Source organism: Ursus americanus, chromosome 24 (assembly GCF_024610735.1).
Source record: "Ursus americanus isolate L20-20 chromosome 24, mUrsAme1.1.p, whole genome shotgun sequence".
Taxonomy (NCBI): domain Eukaryota; kingdom Metazoa; phylum Chordata; class Mammalia; order Carnivora; family Ursidae; genus Ursus; species Ursus americanus.
The window spans coordinates 20,467,176-20,475,320 of NC_142150.1; positions in this window are offsets into that span (position 1 = coordinate 20,467,176).

Below are 8,145 nucleotides of genomic sequence, written 5' to 3' on the forward strand. Positions count from 1 at the left end.
GTGCTTGCAGTAGCAAGGGTCTAGATTTCTTCTATGATTTGGAGAATTACTATAAATATGAAGTACCAAAGCTGGGTGAAAATGTGTAATTGAAATTGACTGATGAGCATTATTAAAGAATTTTAGACATTCTTCATCAATGTATAAAAACTAACAATCTAAAATTACCTTTTTAAAAGCTACTACCTCCCACCAAAATATTGCAATGTTTTGTGACAATAATTTACTGGATCCATTTTCAAATAACTGAAATTTTCAAGGTACAATTAATTTTGCCAATATCAATATCGGTGAAGAAAGTGGCATCTCGAAATTAAATGTGTTAAAACCAAGGTGAAGTCCACAATTCCATAAGAATGACTACCCATCTGATCATTTCTATAAAATATGAGCTATAAAAAAATAATCATTGGAACTGTCAAAAACAGTTATTTCTTCCAAGGCAAGATGTCTATTTTATGACAGATTATTAGATCCAAGTGACTTTAAGCTTCAATCATTTACTTGTGTAATTTACATAGAATAACTTTCTCTTTAGTAATTGTTACTGTTGAGAAATAATTAATATAACTTTTTTTAAAAAGTTAACTCTACCTTCAACGTGGGGATCGAACTCATGACCCTGAGATCAAGAGTGGCATGCTCTACCAACTAAGACAGCCAGGTGCCCCTTAATATAACTTTTTTGAACTTGAAGAAGGGGTAGCTTTTTCGAACTTGTACAAAATGCCGTAGGACCAGGTGGGGGCCCTGCTTTGGACAGTGTACTTAATAAAGAATAAAATAATAGGCGAAACCCATTTGCCCGGTTCAAGGTTTTGTAGCCTGAGATTCCGGTCTTGTGCAGTTAAAAGAATCAAAACATAATCTGGCCTCCACATAGGTGGTCGTAAGGATACCCATGATACGAAGGAAACAGGATTCTTGGCCATGGGTCTGTCTCCCAGATACCCAGGAAGACCAACCACCAAGACCTCATGGGGAAAATAGGAATTGTGAGCCTGCATGGCATAGAATCCTAGAATGGAAAGCTAGTTCGGGACTTGGGCAGCTCCGGGTATCAAGTTTCTCGATTCCCTTTCCAGCCGACCACACTCCAGCCATGCGAGTAACTCATTCTTTGCCTCTCTCCTTCCTCTTTTTCTTCTTCTGCTGTTGCTACTTTCTCTGTATGGGTCAGTTCAAGGGAGAGAATCTGATGGGACTAATGCGGTCACTGCTGGTCCTGCAGGACACAGCTTCTGACCTAGAACCCCAGACTTGTGCTTGGAGAGCCCCCTCCTGGCAGCTCTTCCATGCAGGGGGCTTCCAGGCCGACTGTGCAGTGAAGCTTTTGGAAACAGTCGTTTTGTTTAAAAAACACCCTTGATTGAAATGTTCTCTATATGCAGCATTTATTTTCCTGAATATAAAAGTCATACCTATTTCTTTTAGAAAATGTAGGAAAAGATAAAGAAGAAAAAAATAATCAGTTAATTTTGATGTCTTTTCTTCGAGTTAACTACGTACGTAGGTCTACCTACATGCATATATGAAACATACATAAGATTCAGAATTATACAAATTATATTTTTTGAATTTCTATTGTAAGATTTTTCCTAAGTCACAAAAGAAATATTTTCAAAAACAGGGAAGCCTGGAAGGCTCAGTTGGTGAAGAGTCTGCCTTCGGCTCAGGTCATGATCCCAGGGTCCTGGAATCAAGTCCCGCATGGGGCTCCTTGCTCGGCGGGAAGCCTGCTTCTCCCTCTGCCTGTCGCTCCCCCTGCTTGTGCTCTCTCTCTCTCTCTGACAAATAAATAAATACAATCTTTAAGGAAAAAAACCCCCACGCTTGCTAATGGCTCCCTCATATCCCAACAAGGCATGAGGCCATCATCAGCCGCTTCACTATTCTAGGACAGTTGTTCATTTTAGCCAGATTCTATCTGTATGAAAATGCTGGAAAGGTGGCTGTGGGGACAGTTCAGTGCGCTGTGGGCTGACCCAGGCAACAGAGCCGGCTTCGGTCTCTAGACCAGCACTGGCAGCCCGGACTCCATCTGCCCGAACAGAAGCTCAAAGAGGTAGAAGACCTCGCCCGGGTTTTTTTTGGGGGGGAGGGGGGCACACATCGATGGGAGGGAGCTGGTGGTAAAGGGTTACAGGATTAGAGAGCTAAGCTGAAGGGCCGCACCTGGAGGCAGTCCTGCACGCTGAATTTACAACAGGAGCCTGGGAGTCGTATAAATGAGTAATGCTTCATGATGCTCTTTTCCAAGCGAGCTGCAAAAATTGGCAGGGGCCCTTCAGTGTGCTGTCGATGTGTCTGGAATTCAAATAATTTAATTCAGAGATACAATGACAATGGGAAGCAAGGCATTACCTTGACAGGATGATGGCCGAGACAGCTGCTGCAACCCATATTCATGGAAGATGTTGTGCTAACAACTGTTCTCCGTCCTCGGGCCGCCCTGAAATCTCTGTCCCGCCCCGGTGCCGTTGCCCTTACTCAAGGGCATTAAATTAAAAAGTCATGTAGCTGGTAATTCTCCCCCCCACCCCGGCCCTTTCCCTAGTCCAGGCACTGAAGAATGGGGAAAGTGAAATAAAAGCCTTGACTGAAACGGATATGTCTCTTTAAAAACATGATGCTGACATTAGACACAGCTCCGAGGAGCACATTTGAATATCGGTGGCCGTGCAAGCAGAACTTGCTGCTGCCTCTTTTGAATCTGTCTTTGTTGGCTGAACACGTTCGTGTCTTTCCAACGTATAATAGCTGGGAGGATTCCGTCAGGAATCACAGGCGATCTGGTGAGCTGGGGCCCCTTACCTTTCAAACCACAAGGCATCTTGCTGGTGCCCATTGCCGTTTCCGTTCCGGGAACCGACAGGCACGTTCGGACTTTATTGGCCCCAATACAGCGCTCACACTGCCTCTTGTGTGTAGTGGGTTTGGCTTTTCTGAAGCACTTTTTTAAAAAGCCTTTTTACCCATGGCTGAGCATTCTGGAGAGGAACCCCGGACAGCGACCATGAGCTATTGGTCAGGATTTCAGGTTTGCCATTGTAGCCTTTCTTTCTCTGGTTTTCCTTTTCTCCATCTAGAATAGGGAAGTGTTGGTCTTGCCCTCTAGGTCCCCAGTTCCCGGATCCTAGTACCTCATTTGACCGCTTATTACTAATAGGAGGATGGACCGTTCCCAGGTATCTTGACCCCACATTTCCTACACCTACAAAAATCATACTCCTTTAAGATGAATTTGGCAAATTTATCATTTTGACTGTTTATTAATTTAATAACTAGTTCTCAGAATGTGAACATGTAAATAATAATTGCAGCCATTTACGTAGCATTTGCTGTGTGACAGGTACTGTTCTAATTTATTTTCACAGCCCCGTGATGTAGCTAGGTGGGAATTTTATTGTTCCAATTTTACAATTGGAAGAAATAATTTAAAATATACCTTGTTTCTTTTTTTTTTAAGGATTTTATTTATTTATTGAGGGGGGGGCGGGGAGGGGGGAGGTGGAGAGGGAGAGAGAGAATCCCAAACAGGATCCATGCTGAGCACTGAGCCTAATGCAGACTCAATCGGAAGACCTGAGATCATGGCCTGAGTGGAAGTCAAGAGTCGGAGGCTGAGCCATCCAGGCACCCCTATCTTGTACATCGGACAGTCACAAAGCGGTAACGAATGGATAAAAGTTTATCAATACATTGGTGGGTTTGCCTTCTCTCACTTAAAGCAATGCTTTTGAAAAAATAAACGCTTTTGAGACCCATTCACATGGCATATATCAGTAACTACTTACTGCTGAGTCGTCTTGCATTGTATACCTTCTTTAGCGAGTGTCTATTCAAATCTTTTTCCCATTTTAGTTGAGTTGTCCTGTATTTTTGAATTGAAAGAGTTCTGTATATATTCAGGATACAAGTCCTTTATCAGATACATGTTTTGCAAGTATTTTTCTCCCAGTCTGTACCTTGCCTTTTCATTTTCTTAATGGTATCTTTGGATACCAAAGCAAAATTTTAAAATGTCGATAAAATTCAATTTGTCAATTTTTTATTTTATGATTCATGCTGTTTATATTACACCTAAGTAATCATTGCCCACCCCCAGATTGCAAGATTTTCTCTTATGTTGTCTTACAGAAGTTGTATATTTTTATGGGTTACATTTAGGTCTATGATTCATTTTGAGTTTGTATGGCATGAAGGATTGAGACATCTCTCTCTCTCTCTTTTTTGCATATAGATTTCCAATGATTACACCACCATTTGAATTACCCTAATGAATCACCTTGGCATTTTTGTCAAAAATCAAATGACCATATACGTATATCTATTTCTGGGCTGTCTACGTTGTTCCATTGTATCCTTACACCAATATCGTACTGTTGGTGAGTGCGTACGTATGAGTAGGTGAGTCCCCGGTTTTGTTTTTTTCCAGGATTCTTTTTTATTTAGATGCTTTGCGTTTTATGCAACTTTTAGAACTACTTTGGAATTCCTATCCTCTGAAAAGCTTCCTGGGATCTTGACTGGGATTGTGTTGACTGTATACACCAATTCGGGGAGAGTTGACATCTTAACAATATTAAATCTTCAGATCCATGAACATGGTATTGCGCTCTGCATCTACCTGCGTCTTCCTTAATTATTCTCAGCAATGTCTGACAGTTTTCAGAGTGTAGGTTTTGGACATTTTGTTAAATCTATCCTCAAGTGTTTAATATTGTTATGCTATTTTAAATGGTATTTAAAATTATTGTCAATTTCTCATTGCTCTTTGCTAGCGTATGTAAATACAGTTGATTTTTGTACTCTGTTACCTTGCTAAATTTATTAATTCTAGTTGGGTTTTTTTCTTCCTTTCTTCTTCTCCTCTTCCTCTTCCTTCTTTTTCCTGGACACTCCTTCAAATTTTCTACGTAAACAGTCATTTCATTTATGAAAAGACAATTTTACTTCTTTTCTGGTCTATATGCTTTCTATGTCTTTTCTCTTGCCTTACATCATTGGTTAGAAGCTCCAGTACAATGTCGAATAGAAGTTATGATAGTAGGTGTCCTTGACGTGTTCCCAAACTTAAAGTATTCAGTCTCTGACCACATGGACCTGCTCGTGGGGCTATTCGAACATCTTCACGGCATCACAGCTGGCTTTCTCCACAGCAAGTGAACCAAGAGACTGCATGGTAGAAGTCACAAAGTCTTTTATGATGTAACCTCAGAAGTCACACTCCGTCATTTCTGCAACCTCCTGTTGGTTAGACAGGTTAGCCCTACGTGATGCAGAATGAGACAACGTAAGCGAGAGTCATTGGGGGGCATTTTGGAGACTGGCTATTCCGAACCCTCAATCCCAATGTCCATACTTAACAGTCTGTAAATCACATCTTGAGTAGCAGCTTCTGAGAGATAATCTACAGTAAGTCCCTCGTTGTGCAAATGAGGAAACTGAGGTCTGTTTAAAGACATACCCTTCATTAGAGGCAAAATCAGATTTTTAGTGTCCCATTTCTGTGTTCTTTCTATCGCATTATATTACCTTGATATCTGTTTTACCTACTATATATCTAAGGGGTGGGCATTTATTTGCCTTGGGCTGCCATTAAGTAATGAGATGAATGGGGTGGGGTGGAAAGGCTGGGACACACAGAAGCTGCTGCTGGGGGTTTTCTTAGGATCCCCACAAAGCCATCTTCAAGGCAGCCATCAAATAGGATAATTCAGCGAGCGCAGTTCAAAAGCTCCACAATGTGACAATGGAAATTGACTTGATTTAGCTTCAAAGATTCTATTAACTCAGAGAAATGATGATTTTATGGGAGAATTAATGCATAGCTACTGGGAGAGAACGGAAGTGACCTTACTGCTTTGAAACTTCTTTTAACTCAATTCTTAGATCTGTGTACAAAACATTACAGCTTAGCTTCCTGGTCCTATCATACACACAGTTCAGAGCCAGATGATTAAATCTTGATCCTAATTACAAAGGAAATGCAGAATCTGTAGTAAGCTCATTTCAGAAGGTTGAGAAATAACCTGTTTCCGAAATTGGCATGAAGTGAATCCTTCTACACATATCATTCACATTGTATGTGTGTGTTTGGGGTCATTGCTTGCTTGAGACGCACGACCTTTATTTCTAAGGTCAAAAGTACATTAAAATTGTGACAAATGGATATAGTATATCACTGACTTTAAAATCTCTTTTTCCTCTCTTTATCTCTCCTATTCTTCTCCTAATTGAACCAAAAACCCCAAACAAATAAAGGTTAAATTCCCGAGTTTTTTAAAAAACTTTTTACTTGTAAATAATATAAAACTTATAGAGAAGTTGCAAAAATACTATGCATGTATATCTTTTATGTATATTCGCCTGTTAACATTTCACCCCATTTGCTTTACTATTTATTCACCCCCCCATACGCACATATATATTTTTCTCAATCACTTGAGAATAAGTTACATCATCACCCTTTACCCCTAAACATTTCAGTGTGTATTTCCTAATAGTAGGGGTATTCTTTTACATAAGCACAGTATAATTATCACATGAGTAAATTTAATATTTGTGCAATACTTTGAACTAACCTACACTTTCATATTCCAATTTTTATCAGTTGACCCAATGATGTCCTTCAGAGTGTTTTTTCCCTCTAGGACTGGATTCAGTAAAGGGCCACGTATCAGATTTAGTTGTCAGGTGTCCTTAGCGTTCTTGAATCTGGGACATTGCCACACCCTTTCTTTGTCTTTTATGACATTGGTATTTTTGAGGATAGAGTCCACCTCTGCACCCGCCTTTTTTTTAGAGAGAGAGAGAGAGCAAGCATGAGCAAGGGGGGAGGAGCAGAGGGAGAAGGAGAGACTCTTTTTTCTTTTTTTAAAGACTTTATTTATTTATTTATTTATTTGACAGAGAGAGAGAGAGAGCCAGTGAGAGAGGGAACACAAGCAGGGGGAGTAGGAGAGGAAGAAGCAGGCTCCCAGCGGAGGAGCCTGATGCGGGGCTCCATCCCAGAACGCCAGGATCACGCCCTGAGCCGAAGGCAGACGCTTAACATTGAGTCACCTAAGCGGCCCAAGAGGGAGAGACTCTTAAGCAGACTCCATGCTGCGTGCAGAGCTGGCTCCCTCTCACAACCCTGAGGTCAAGACTTGAGCCTCAGTCAGGAGTCCGATGCTTAACCGACTGAGTCACCCAGGCGCCCCTTTCTTCCCCCACCTTTTAAAAAAATACATTGTTCATCATTTTGAGTTTGTGTGATAATGTGTCTCATAATTTATTTTTTTATTTTTTATTTTTATTTATTTATTTATTTGACAGAGAGAGAGACAGCCAGCGAGAGAGGGAACACAAGCAGGGGAGTGGGAGAGGAAGAAGCAGGCTCCCAGCGGAGGAGCCTGATGTGGGGCTCGATCCCAGAACGTCGGGATCACGCCCTGAGCCGAAGGCAGACGCTCAACCGCTGCGCCACCCCGGCGCCCCGTGTCTCATAATTTAATTCAGGTTACGCATTCTTGATCGGAGTACTAAAATGAGTGATGTGTCCCTTACAGAGAATCACATCTGGAGGCACATTGTCCATCTGCCCCTCACTGATCACCTGGTCAAGGTGTTACCCAATTTCTCCACTGTGTTATTACTGGTTTTTTTCCTTGCAACTAATAAATATATGGGAAGGCACTTCAGGACCATGCAAATATCCTGCTCTTTCTCTGTTGAAATTCAGCAACTGTTAGTGATTCTTGTTTGAACCTTCCAACTCCCATAATGTCTTCACATTTACTAGCTGGCACTCAAGATTCTGCTGTGAGCAAGTCTTCCCTTTTCTCTATTTACTTACTATTGGTATGAACTCACAGATTCTTATTTTCCCCCCAGTGGTTTATAACTCATTACTGTCCTTAAGTATTTTGTTAGTCAAATTGTCCCAGATTTGGCCACTGATAGCTGCTTCCACCTGGCTTCTTCGTGCTTGTGACTTTCCTATATCCGCCCTCCCCATTTTTTTAGTACTTCCTTGCTTGCTGGCATAATGAGATGTTCCAGGCCCATCTTGCTCCCCACCCCCCCCGGGTTCCTTGGTTTTGATTTTGATTTGCCACTCGTTCTCAAAATTGCAAAAAAACTCATCTCTTCTATTTA